This window comes from Lactuca virosa, chromosome 4, assembly GCF_052849685.1.
Source record: "Lactuca virosa cultivar CGN04683 chromosome 4, Lactuca_virosa_CGN04683_v6, whole genome shotgun sequence".
Lineage (NCBI taxonomy): Eukaryota > Viridiplantae > Streptophyta > Magnoliopsida > Asterales > Asteraceae > Lactuca > Lactuca virosa.
The window spans coordinates 206,474,372-206,489,506 of NC_136429.1; the positions used below are offsets into that span (position 1 = coordinate 206,474,372).

The 15,135-nt window shown below is 35.5% G+C and overlaps 1 non-coding gene across 1 annotated transcript; it reads right to left on the reverse strand.

Moving 5' to 3' along the window:
- Positions 1-2,345: 2,345 nt before the first annotated feature.
- LOC145110180 (small nucleolar RNA R71) lies at positions 2,346-2,452 on the reverse strand. The gene has a single exon (XR_013709561.1). It is a non-coding gene; the product is annotated as a small nucleolar RNA R71 (small nucleolar RNA).
- Between the last annotated feature and the right edge of the window lie 12,683 nt (positions 2,453-15,135).

A 15,135-nucleotide genomic window follows, 5' to 3' on the forward strand; every position in this document is an offset into this window, starting at 1 on the left:
AGTGCATGAACAACACCAAAATCTTCTCTAGGAAATCTTCCAGAAGCAAAACTCAATACATAAATACAAAATAAAATAAATTGGAAACATACCTATTGATATTTCTATATTTATACATACATTTATGCATTATTTCAATACATTTTAGCTTCATTTTGGTTTAATACAAAGATATTTGGTACTTATAACGTAAAAATTCTATTTTGTAGCCAAAAAGGACATTCTCATGGAAAAAGGACTAAAATTGGACAAAGCTGAGAACTTGGAGGTTAGAGTATGCATTAAAGGAAAAAGAAGAGAATAAACGGGATAAAAGAAGATCCCATGTTGTGGTCACTTATATGCCACGACATGGCCATGTGTCCAATATAGAAGCTTCTCCGGATTTGCATGGAAAACTTGGCGCATACAGATGAAAAGTGATTCCCACGACGTGGCAAACATTGTGCCACGTCGTGGTAGTTGTAATATGGAAAGTATAAAGTATGACTTTTAGTTCGAATTTCGGGGATCGATTCAAAAAAGTTGCGACTTTTTTCGACCGATAGCAATCTAAAACCCTTTGGAAGGAAAAATTCGATTGAAGAACTAGTTTTAGAAAGATTGAAGTGAAGAATCACCAATAATCATCCTGTTTGCCTAGATTTTACAATTTTTAACCTAGATTACTATTTGATTATGTGTTTTTCTATTGGAATTATGGGCTAATAACCCTTTACTTTTTATTTAATTTGATGAACCCTAATACTATGTGTTAATTTCTACTTTTATAGATTATTGAATTTGGTTTTACCTTGTGTTTGGTTGATCATTATCCTAGCATGTTAACGTTCCAATCTTTATTTCCTTGCCCTCAAGTTTTGGGTTGTTAAACGGCCATTGATTGCATGAACTTTTTTATGATCATTAAATTGCTAGAGCTAGAGATTGACCATATCCTAGTATATGTAGTAAAGTTAGTTGCTTAACTATGTTAGAGAGCAAGATTACATTATTATATGTGCTTGTTTTTTTATGTTGATCATAGATAGATAATTCTTAGATCTATTCATTCATAGTCCAAATATATCTTAAAATTAATTTGGTGCACTTAACTTGCATGATCATTGGGGTTAAAGTTCATAAATTGACATATGCTAGTTAGTTTGATCATGATAACTAGTAACTTTTAGTTTGGTAACCAACATAATTAATCGATTGTTTGAAATTAACCATATGAAAAAGGTGATTCGAAGCTAAACGAAAGTATCTCTTTCTATTGATTGAAAATTGTTTTTAGTTGTTTGCTTTACTTTGAAGTTTTGTTTTAGTGATTGCTTAAATTAAGTCTTTTTGAACTTGAAAAATCGAATAACCCCCGCCCCCCCCCCCCCCCCCCACACACCACACACGTTAATTATTTCATTTAGTTTAATTATTAGTATTATTTTATTAATTATAATATTGTTCCCTGTGATCGACTACTTACTTACTCTACTTTACTACTACGTGACTATGTACACTGCCTTTTGTGTTTTAACTGAGTTGAATATATAGGATATAAATCTTAAAGCTTTGATCTATTTCACATCAAGTTTTTGGCGTCGTTGCCGGCGAACGACTTATTTTAGTTGAAATTTCATTGCTTTTAGTTAATCGATCAATTTTGTGGGGTAAAATATGCAAAGGGTGGAAACTGATGATTTCAGTTTCCTGTTTTAATTATTTTTTGTTCGTTTTATGCATTTTTCCTTGTTTTTAGTACTTCATGAGCAGGGGATCCTACTTTAAAATTCTTGCACCCTTCGACGATCCAAAATCAGAATTCCACAAGAATAAAGACAAAAAGAAAGATGAATCGAGTAGCGGTTTCAAATCCGACGAGGTATCAACTTTTGAGAATTCACCAGAGAAGAAAGGAATAGGATATGAACCAGAAACGAGAGAAACTAAGAGTGGGAGGATGACAAAAGTAAACCCGCCAACACAATGGCGGACATAACACTCATGATGATTGAGGAATACAATCGACGTATGAGAGACGATAATGGGTTGGGTATTCTGCCACCCGAAATTCCAGATGCAACTAATTTTAAGATTAAGGGTCACATCCTTAATATGTTAAAGGAGATCCCGTTCTTTGGAAAATATCACGAGGACACATGCAAGCACATAGACGAGGTATTGGAAATTTCAAATTATTTCAATGTACCAAATGTTACACGTGATGCGGTGATGCTACAGATGCTTCCAGTTATGTTTAAAGTAGTATCAAAAGATGCGGTGATGCTACAGATGCTATCACGACATGGGAAAATCTAAGAACACAATTCATTCAACAATTTAGTCCACCCTTGAAGATTGCTAAATTCAAGTAGAATATTTTGAATTTCCAACAATATGATGCGGAGTTGTTATATAAAGCTTGGGAATGCTACAAGGGATTACTACACAATTTCCCTCAACATGATTTAAATGTGAAAAAAGAGATTACAACATTCTATGATGGAATCAATGTGAGCACCATGCAACTATTAGATTCCCAAGGACCTATGACAAATAAGAATCTGGCTACTAACAAAGCTCTTATTGAAAAATTTTCCAAGCACTCAAGAGAATATCACAACCCAAGGAAGGATGTTACTAGAGGAAAATCAAATGGAGATGGAGGTCAATATATATAGTATTGCTTCCATAATTGCAAAGCTCGACACCTTGGATAGAAGAATCACAAAGATGGTATAATCCATTCATGCAATATAAGTTAGGTGCGGCAATTGTAGCGGACCACATCTTACAAATCATTGTGATTTGGATGATAGTTGGTACAAGAAGGCTCAAGTGTGCTATTCAATAGGAGATAAGTTTGATGACGATTGGAGGAAACCATTGAGGGAATGGAAGCCCTATAACGAATACAAGAAAGAAAAGGAGGAGAACTGTCAACAACAAGGTCGTGACTTCTACCAAAAAGAACAAGCCCAAATTAAAAACAAGGTCGATCTTGAGTTAGTCTTGGCTAGATTGATGGAAGCAAGCGAGAAAAGACATGATGCCATAGATGCAACACTTAAAGATCAACAAACATCTCTTCGGAAGCAACAAGGACATATTTTGAACATTGAAACACAAGTCAGCCAATTAGAAAGGCTTTTGCAAGAAATATTTTCAAGTATACTTCCAAGCAACACCAAACCGAACCCAAAATCTCATGTCATGGCTATATCCGTAGAAGATGGGGAGAAATTAGAGCCTATGGTGGTCCTTGAAACAACCAAAAAGCAATCCGATTAACCGGCTGAAAGATTAGAAGAAGAAAATAAATGTGATTTTGCCCAGGAACCACGATGTGGTAGCCAAGATGCCACATCATGGGATCTGAAGCAGAATTATGATTCTTCATTTGTTAAACCATATCGGTCACCTCTTCCTTACCCATCTCGAGTCAAGAAAATCTTATGGAGTAGGAACACAAAAATTTCATGGAACAAGTGAAAGGACTATCTATTAACATGTCATTCATTGTGGAGATTGTCAAAATGCCAAAATATATGAAATTTCTCAAGGATCTTATAAGCAATCGGGTGGAATTAGAGAAAGTTTCAAAGGTGGTGCTTAATGAGCAATGTTCAGTTATGGTGATGGAAGGTCTTCCAATGAAGATGGGGGATCCTTGGCTTTTGACACTACCCTGTGAATTCGATAATTCAACAAAAACAAATGCTTTGGCTGATTTAGCGGCGAGTATACATCTAATGCCTTATTCCTTTTACAGGAAGCTTTAGTTACCAAATTTGAAGACCACTAGGATGGCTATCTACATGGAATATCGATCAAACACATACCATATTGGCATTGTTGACGACTTATTGGTTAAAGTCGGTAAATTTTTATTCCCAGTGGATTTCGTAGTATTAGATATGAAGGAAGATGAAGAATTTCCAATAATCTCAGGAAGGCCTTTCCTAAGTAATGTCCATGCCTTGGTGGATATTCACGATTCCAGACTTATTTTATGAGTTGGAGACGAAGAAATAACATTTGGAGTCAATAAAAAATCCAACACTTTTGGAGCCAATAATGATGTATTCTTTATGCAAGAGATGAATCAAGAAGATGAAATAGGTCAAGAAAAGGAAGAGCGTTATGAATTTGAGAATATAATGGAAGAAGAGTTACTAGTATGGGAGAAACCTTTTCCATAAGAAGAGGAATTAAAAGAAGAGGTGAAATATACCAAACCTAAAGCCTCAATTACTATGAATTTTGAAAATGTTGCTTTTACAAGGCCTCTAAATCAAGTCACAGAGACGAATGAAGAAAAAAAAGAAGAGAGCATAGAGTCGAATTTTGACAAGATGGATGTTAATATGAAACCTGGGAAAGATAAGAAGTAATCTAAAGAAGAGGGAGTAAATATTGGAGTCAAGTGTAAGCACGAAGAAGGTTCTAGCCCAAAAAAGAAAGAGAACTCGAAAAGGCATACAAGAGAAGGGTGGTGGTTACAAATGGAGAACAGGGAGATTCCACTCCCACCCGCAACAACGTAGAGAGAGAAGGAGTCCGGCTCATGACTCCTACAAAAGATGCGCTTCCGGAAGGCAACCCGTGTTTGGTTTGCATTTTCTTTTCCATATCTTTTAGTTTGTTTTTGTTTTTCATTTAATTTTTTTTTTGGATAATTCATTCTCTCATCTTTATTTTCTGATTTATTCAAGTGTGGGGTCATTACATCATGTTGTGGTTTTATTATAAAGAAAGCTTTAAGGGAAAAAATGGGTTTTTGGAATTAAAATACACCCATGACGTGGACATCACATGGCCATGACGAGGGAATTGAATTATCCCCGATCAAAAACGTGTGAATTTAGTTTCCCATGACGTGGCGAAATATATGCCACAACATGGCGATTGGTGGGGGGCCAGATCAGTTTTAACCCTAGAAATTAACTTTCCACATATCACTTTCACACAAAACGCACGACGTGAGTTCTCCATTCTTGCCCCACCCTTCAAAATTTCTGCAAAATCTCTACTTCGTTCTACTTTTTGTGTGTAGTCCACTTCAATGGTATGATTTCTTGACCTATTGCACTTAGTTTTTCAAAGTTTCATTTATTTATGAATCATAGATCTGATTTTAGTTGGGGGTTTAAAAGAATTAGGAATTAAACTGATAAATCATCATGCATGTTGTGATTAATGTGTTAAGAAGCACACTAGAATGATACCTTTTATTTTAAATGGCCGATTCAACTTTTAGTAAGTTCTAATTCGAACCTTCCTATTGTAGATCGTCATGACGTGGTGACTACCCTCCCATATCGTGGGAATTGAGCATTCCAGTTCTGTTGTGTTTCATTAATCTGATTTTTAGGGATGTTTTTCTTGTTTTGTTTGCTTATTGTTTGGAGGAAATGTCACCAAGAAGAGCACCCCAAGTAGATGTCTCCAATTTACACGCATTCTATCAATTTCTACAATATATTTCGCAAAACGTGTTGAGGACTTAAAACAACTGGTTGGGATGGTTGCACAATAGTAATTTTGTTATTGCACCAGCATTAGATTGGGTATGGTTGAGAAACAACATGATTATGGCACAAGTAGATCAATATTTGAAAAAATTATATGTCGGGGAAGAATTTTCATTCTCGTTTAATGGGTGGAGGAACTTGTTTTCTATTCAAGAACCCATTTCTCGGGAATTATCTATGGATTTCTTTTCCACAGTTAGCTTCGAAGCAAACATGGTGGATCCGCACTTTAGAAGGGCACTCGCATTCCGACTCGGAGGGGAGTACGAGGAGTTTAGTTTGGCGGAATTCACATAGAGAATGGGTTTATATGAGAGAAGTGAAGCTATATCTCCTTCATTTTCTATGTGCTTAGAAGCTTCTTCACGGGATTTTACGGTCGGGGACCAAGATTTCTCGTTTTGGCAAACGATTGTGAATAGGATGTATGATTCAAAGTCTTCACAAGAGATTTATATCTGATCACATATTCACTGCTTTTTACACCACCTCATAACTGTCACACCCCCAAACCGAAACGGAGGAAACGTTCGGGGGCGGAGGACGTCATATGTAGTATCACAACACATGCATTATAGTAATCAAGGTAACAACGACCATTGCATTCATATTTAAGTGTTTACAATGTATTAGATTCACAAAAGATTGACTCCAAAGTAAATAACAAAACAAGACATGAAGCTACTATGCTCCTTCTTCTGAATCCCTAAGCGCGTACCTGTCTACTAGATTCCTGAGAATACAAATTATTTTGAAAGAGTAGATCAGCATTTAAGCTGGTGAGTTCATAAGTATTTTAGTTATGAAAAGTAAACTATAAGTTCTTTTAGAAAAGTTCGCCTGTTCCTCCAGAAAATCCTATATTTTTTGATGTGATGAATGATAAGTAAAAATGACTCTACAATTCCTTCTATGAGTACTAAATGGATACAAGTTATATACAATTTAGAGTAAATAGACAATCGATTGTGTGAATCTGCCCTAAGACCATAACCAAACAAGGAACAGGAAATGAGGCGGAAGTCACACATCCCATTGTTTGTTAGATCGTCATTGTATATAACCCTGGCGTATTCATTTGGTACTTACGGGGTTAACTGCAATAGTTCCTTTATATTTGATGAAAACATTCTTTAAGAAAATCATATATTTCCTTTAGTAAAAATGGTAACCACAATAGTTCCTTCTATAATCACTTAGTTTATACTAGTTATATATAATCTAATCGAACGGACAGTTGATTGTGTGAATCTGACCTAAGCCCACAATCAAACAAGGAACGGGAAGTAAGGCGGAAAGCATACATTCCACTGCCTATCAGATATTAATCATGTATAACCCTGATGTATAAGCTAAGGTATTATAGAATTAACCATTTAAGGTCTTTTAAGTTATACTGGTTTAATAATGCGTATCAAACCTTTTTACAGATAAGTTTCTAGTTTCACTTAATTAATGTTCTATCCGAAAAGTATGTTTTTGTACTAGAAAGCGGTATACTGAATTTGTATGCTATAACCTGACCCATACCTGTTACTCCCTATGATTACTTGGTGTATATATATATATATATATATATATATATATATATATATATATATATATATATATATAGCTAAGATCGAATAGATAGTAGACTGTGTGAATCTGTTCTAAGCCCACAACCAAACAAGGAACAGGAAATGAAGCGGAAAGCACACATCCTACTGCCTGTCGGATTCGATTAATATATATCCCTGATGTATCTACCGAGGAACCATAAAGTTAGCATTATAGGCCTCCTTCTAACTGAATGTACCAAGACCCGACTATTTTGTTTGTTTGTTCTCTCATAAGAATGTATGTTTTCCCAAGTTTTATGACTATCTTTACTAGAAAATAGTTTGCATTACCTTTTATGTGAGAATATCACTATATGAATGTAATGGGAAAATGAAAGTATACAGTAGTATTGTATAAAATATCTACTGAAGTACTAACTACCTTAAAACCAATAAGTTTAATTAAGGTTAAAATGTGTTGTGGTTATAACCATGCTGGTTGACTAGTATTTAACACGACGACCTGCTGGCATCGAAACTAATGTGACATTTGTCACCCCTTGGCTTGTCTGTCGGACTGTGGCTAACAGTTGGGATGTGGGATTGTCAGTCCCGTATAGATCTATGCACACAATGCCCGCTCTCCCTCCAGGAGACTCTGGTTATAAAACGCGACATAACAAGTATATTGCTATGCCGTGAAGTAGTAGTTTCACATTATTGTTATCTTGTTCTTGTTATAGTATGTTCCTTCCTGTTCTAGTTATAGTATGTTCCTTCCTGTTCTAGTTATAGTATGAACTGAATCCCTAAACTATACTTATTATAGTTTACTAGTATGTTTGTTTTGAACTGTTACTAGCTTGTAGAAAAGAATCAATTATCTACTGAGTTAAGCATGTACTTTAAAAATGGAGTTTTATAAGCAACAATCTAACATCTTTTAAAAGCGTTTTTGAATTGATTTGATCACTTACAAAAGCATAAGAAATCCTTTAATGTGATGGTTATCACAGGTAAATGTTAACACAATTATATTGTGTTCAACTTGTATTCCCCCTTTAAAAGCATTTAAAAACATTTAAAAGATAGATTATAGGGGTATGAACTCACCTTATGTGGGTGATTCAATTGAAGATTCGAATAAGGATGATAAGTTCCACAAATGAAGTCCCAATGCACAAACGAATCCTAAATGACATATAATGATACATATATGCATGTAATTAGTGAATCTAACTACAAAGGTGATTGGGAAACAACCTAGGATACAAGAATAACTCACCAAAAGAGTGCTAGAAGCAAGTTAGGAGGTTGAAGGAGGGTTCACGGCCCTATGGTGTGATCACAGCCCAAGAACACATGAAGTGTTCACGGCCCAACATGGTTCACAGCCCAAGGGTGAGTGGTTCACGGCCCACTTGGTGTTCACGGCCCAAATGAAGGATGGTTCACGGCCCACTTGATGTTAACGACCCAAAATGATGAAGAATACTTGAAGATCTTGGTGTTTTGGTGAGTGTTTGAAGATCCTAGTAAGCTTCTATGGAGTAGCAAAGGAAAGGGGTGTTCAAGAGTGAAAGATTGAAGTTCTTTTGGATGATACTTGAGAGAGACTTGAGAGGTTCATGGCCAAGAGGAAGAAATGAGGAATAAATGAAAGAAATGTACATATATGGAGAGGGGTTCACGGACAAACTTGGGTTTACGGCCGTGAACACCCTTTGATGAGTTTTCTGGTTCGATTGCATTCCTATTATCCTAAGCTAACACTTCTTAACATCCAATCCTTAAGTGTACTAGGCTTAGAAACTCTTAAACAGACAATTAACACAGCATAAAGGTAATAGACACAAGTCTGACTTTTGATTGATTGGATTGACTTTACAAGATAGAAATTTTCGGGTTGTCACAATAACTTTTAGCATCAACCACAATAGACATGGTGATTAGGTTCCAAGCCAAAACATTTTCTAATTATGTAGCATTATCAGTCTCAGAGTTTTTTTGAAACATTCCGTACATGTTGGCTAAATTTTTAGGAGGGAAGGCAGTGAATTAAAGAGCGGGAAGTCTGATTACTGGGGGACATTTTGTGACCCGACTCACAAAATCATATGGCCTTTTGACCCTAGGCATGGTTCCATCATTGACTTTTATTTCGTGGAATGATCTCCCCATAGATAATTTGGAGACAATTCGTGTTGTGGTTAATCATGGTTTTGGATATATTATACTGTTGGATGACTCGGAGATGCCATTAGGAGAGGATGAAAAGCCAAACCCGTTACCAATTAAGAACCAAAGAAGACCAACGGCGGAACCGACCCACGAGCCTACACAAAATATACCCATAGGAGGTCCCATTATGGATCCATTTCACAATCGAGTTGGACAATATTTGGACAACATACATAGTGGGGTATCTTATTTGGGAGTTATAAATGACATTATGCTTACTCATATGGGACTCGTTCGACCCAAGCATGTGCCACCTCAATTCCTTACATTCCGATATGGAAAGAGTTGTGCATGCCCGGAGATGGTGAAGTCGGTACTAGTGGATCATGTGCGGATGAGGATGACGATTTAATGATAATGCTCTTTATTTTATTTTTATGTTTTTATGTTTGGTGTGTTTTTTTTATGTGTTCTATTTTAAATATGTATCTGAATAATGATGTTTTCTTTGTTTTACACTAGGAATTTGGTTTATTTTTGGTTGCGCGGGAAAAAGGGTTTAGTTTTAGAGAGAAAACCTGTGAAAGAATTTTGAAGACTATAGTCGAGAACCACAATTTTTGATAAGTGTAGGGTGTGCATCGAGTCGTGAGATTTTTTTCACTATAAGATGGTTTCATATAGCTTATTTTGAGCCTTTTGAAGAATCCCAGTTCTGAGATACATAGTCACCATTACATGGTGGCTCTATTACCACATCGTGGACTTTTATTTCGTCACGATCCGACAATATCATTTGTCTTCCCCACGACGTTGTTGACACATTCCCATGTTGTGGCGCCTACATTGATCGCGATTCAGAAGTTTCTCATACTCGATGCCACGACGTGGTCGAAACTTTCCCACGTTGTGTTTACTATTCATTGCAACGTTTTGCAATCTTTTGCACCACATTTCAGAATTCAAAGGTCTTGGTCTTATTTATCCGAAAAATTAGCAGCAAAATTCCAATTTCCAGCTACAATTCGAGACGTCAAAGCTTATCCACAACAATCGATTCGATCTCGCCACTACTACCCCAGGGGAGTCTTTTCCCCTTTCTCCTTTTTTTTATTGCTTTTACATGCTTTATTTTATTTTATGCATAAAATGAGGGCATTATATGAAATCAGTGTGGGGTAGGGGTAGAAAACGATTTCAAGCAGTAAAAAGTTTTTATCGAAAAATGCAAGTTCTAAAATTTTTTATATAGACTTGATAAAATAATCTAATTTGGGAAATCTAGTATATTTTTTACATTTTGATGTTATTACGTTAGGACAAGTTTTCTAGCGTTGTGCGTGCTGATGCAAAGAGAACTATAAGAGGTAGTTGATCAAATTTGTTATAATGTATTAGTGGCTTCCCAATTCTAGTGAAATAATGAGAAAAAAATGCAACCTTGTGTAGTTTGAAGGACATAATAAGTTTTGCTTTGTGAATACTTAGTCCCAATAAAAAGCCTACCGGTGACGATTTATCTTTTAGCACCTTTATGTTAAAATAAAGCGAGTCATGTTTCAAGTTTATCTGTTTAATTTTTGCATTCTGAATCTTATTATATATATATATATATATATATATATATATATATATATATATATATATATATATATATATATATAATAATTAGCAGTCCATGAGAGGGACCAATCTGTAGCCTTTGAGACTCGGTGAGTATTCCCCCTGGGGATATTTATATCTATCCACCAAATTGTAAAAACTCGGATGGATGGAATCGCTACATGGGTTTCATCGCAAGTCATGGGTTCCATTAATGGCCTAAGAAATTCCGAGTACTCCAATGAATTTCTTATAAAGTCATGAACTATAGTATTAGTAGCAATAAAGTTAAAGTTATTTGTTTGCTTATTTATGTGAAAGGTGAAGTTATGCGAAAAGATAAAAAAATGAAAAAAGTTGTGAAAAAAAGAGTTAAAAAGAGAAAAAGATCCACAAAAATATGAAGTTGCAATAAAGTATAGTTATATGTTTAGGTCAATTATATTATATAGTATCCTCTTTTTTAAAAGTCGTGTCACTTGGAATTTGGAAATAACTTTTGAATCAAAAGGGGGGAAGTAAAAGGGCGTAGGTTGTAGGAATGCCAAAAATGAATGTTGTTCAAAATAAGGGGAAATTTTTTATGAGGAAAGTAAGTATTTAAGATCTATTAGACACAAATACATGCATTGAGGCAAGACGTAATTAGTGAGTTTAAACTGGATTGTTTTGTGTGATGTTAGTATTCTAAGTTTTGATGTGATGTACTGAAATAAAGTTTTGTTTGGGGGCAATAAAATGACATGTGTGGGGTATTTTCATATTTCTATATTTATACATATATTTATGCATTAATTCAATACATTTTAGCTTCATTTTGGTTAAATATTGTAACATCCGTGCTCCCAGGCATTTTCATTTATGGCTTAAATTATAAAAATATTGCATTTTGGTCAATTACACGAGGTGTGCCCCTTGAGTACGTTGGGTGTAGCTCATTAAAGGAGGTGCGGATTCCTTCGAGTACGTTGGGTGTACACAAGAAGTACGCAGGGCGTACTCGAGCTGACCCAAAATCCTAAATTTTTAGGGTTGAGCCCCTATTTAAACACCTTAATTCCCATGAGGCCTCTTCATAATTAACCTTCACTTTCCCTAAACAGCCATTTTGAAACCCTAACCCTTGAGATCTTGTTTTAGACCTTTAGAGTATTTTTGGTGCATTTTGGAAGAATAGGAAGTTGACCATTGATGAATGTTGGGCTTGGAGCTTGTAGATCCAAAGTTTCCTTCTCATTTGCCAACTTTTGGAGGTATAAAGCTCTCAGCTTTATTATTCATTTGTGTAGATCTAGGTTAGCTTAGTGATTTGTATGCTTTTGGTCCCATGGTTTTGGTTCTTGTGAGTAAAATCTACTCCAAAGCTTAGGATTAGCATGTCTTGGTGTTTGTGAGGTTCTTATGGCATGAAAATTGGATCTTGAGGATTTTATTCCACCCATGTATGAATTATTGGTCATTTTGTGAAGTTATGGACCTAGGGTTTGATTTTGGGCTCTATTAAGTTATGAAAAAGCTTAAAGTTGTCGACTTTATTAGTTAAGACCTTCCTAAGAATAAGATCAATGAGTTGGACGTTTAGTCTTTAGGTATTAAGTGCTTAAAAGGTGGTTTTGGACAGCAGAGGTTTATGCAGGGCTTAACCACTGCGTACGCAGGGTGTAACGGGTTTTATCCCGTGAGCTTCTCTTTAGACACCGAGTACGCACGGCGTAACAAGGGAGTACGCATGGCGTACTCCCAGAGGTGCATTTTGGGCCATTTTTAGGCCTTGGGCCATGTTTAGTTGGGTCTTGTATGGGAAGGGTAAAATGGACTTTTACCCTAGTAAGAGAAAGTATGAAATGGACAAGTTTGATGAATATGGTATTACCTTTGGATATGCTCAGTGTGAGGAGACTTTGTAGTAGCAACTCGATTGTCTGATTGTTTATCATCAGATTGAGGAGAATCTTCTCACTATACTATGTAGAATGCTAGTTGTCTTTGTGATACTTGCATGGAAGACCCCGGGGGTAGCCCGTGACATTTGTGTGAAAGACCATGGGGGGTAGCCCATGGTAATTGCATGAAAGACCATAGGGGTAGCCCATGGAACTTGGATATTAGACCAAGGGGGTAGCCCATGTGTAACGCCCACAGATTTGGGATAGTCAATTTAGATATAATAAACGTTAAAATTGATTTTTTATAGAAGAATATTTAGGATAAATAATCTTAACCAAGTTAAATTATATTTGTCAAGGATTTCATAAATATAAAGAACGCTAAAATCTAACTTCGTATGAAGAAGTTATGCTTCTTCGAAGTTTCACGATTAAACCGGTTTGGCTCTACGTATTGCAAAAAATGAATTTTTGATAAATTGCATTTTAGCCTTGGAGGTCTAAACGAAAGTCGTAGTAGTCGTTAAACCGACAGCGTGCATATAGAGAATGTCCAAAATCTAATTTCGTAAAAACGATCTAAACGAGAATTGAAGATCTCGTCCATATGGTTCCGTCGATATAAATACAGTCGAGAATAGTTATGAATTTTTAACGAACTTTAACAGTCTAATCCTGTTAAAAATATGACTTTAAAATAAAGTCAAAATTAGCCGACGGAGTCTAAATGAAAGTTGTATACCTCATCGATAGCTACGCATGGATATAAAACCCGTAAAAAACAAAGCTCATATGAAGAACATACGTAATTTTGAAAAACTAAAAAACGATACGCGCGCATGTCAGGAGCGCGACGCTCCCGACAAGACCACGCAGCCCCACCCACTTTTCGCCATGTGTTAGGCCAACAGTTTTTCACGTCACTATGTTCCGACCAAGAGCGCGATGCGAGTTCATAGTGGATGGCGCACACAGCTCAAAACCTCCTTATAAATAGCAGCTCATTCATCCATTCGTCCTTACACCATTTTAGTTGATATTGCTTCGAAATATTCGATATTTAGCCATTGAATTCCCTGATTTTTAGGTATCTAGATAGGCTCTAGAGGATTTGAATAGTAGCCTCGAGTAGGAGATCCCGAGTCAGTATCCTGCCCATTTAGATCCCGGTTTTCCTCTAATATTGCTCTATAAGTGAACTACACTTACTTTGCCTCCGTGTAAATTATAATTATAGTTATAAGTTGTTACTAGGAACCTATAATTAAGATTTTTTAGCAATTCCAATTTGTTATACTGATTAATCTACTTAGGGGTGAAGTGTCTAGAATGGTCATGTTAGCATGGTTGTTTGATTTCAAAAAGGCTATACGTCGAAATGGCCCTGCCTCCTAACTTTCCTACTTGGTTAATCCGTAATTGATAGATATTGAAGTAGACTTTGGGATTATTGAGGAATCTAAACCCGTAGGATAATAATCATGAAACTAGGCTAAGATTTGGTGCTATATATGTCTAGGTCCTTTGGAAAAGGTGTAAAGCGAAGCTCTGTTCGATTCACCAATCACTTATTTTTATCAAGTGAGTGCATAGTCTCTTTAATGAACACGATTTAATACAAGTATAATTAAAGTATAAAATAGCCACTAGAAATCGTACGTAAATTATATGCTTATTTCCTAGAATATAAGTTAGGATATATGTATATACACACACACATACACACACACAAATATATATATATATATATATATATATATATATATATATATATATATATATATATATATGTATATATATATATATATATATATATATATATATATATATATATATATAATGTGCTATGTGCAAACCAAATATGGTACTATTATTATGTTAGGATAAATATATAACATTATATAATAATATAGAAGTAGCATTGTTGAGAAGATTAATAAATAATAATACCTAACACTTTATATGAAATATATACACTAAGATACGTTTGTGTCGCCCAAGAATGGAGTTGGTATTAAAAGTTGGTTACATACATTGTAATCTAGTCTAGGGATAAACTTGGACTTATGGAAGATACCTAACTAAATTAAGTTTGATATTTTGTAGTCTTAGTAGGAGGATATGCGTAACCTAGTAACAGAAAGTAAAGTTCTGTTCCTCGACACTATCAGGCATTGATGTACAGTAGCTTCGTACAGGTTGACAAAAAAAGGTGGGTCCCAATCAGGAAACTGTTAGCGGTATGTCTGGTCACCCCACATAGTAGGTGACAACACTTGACCATTCTAAACAGTCTTGTGAATTACGTTACTAGTGTGAGCTCATTACTCACAGACATAGATGAAAGGTAATTCCATATTCATCAAATTACTATAAAGGCTTGGGTGCCATAAGACTTACACCGACTAA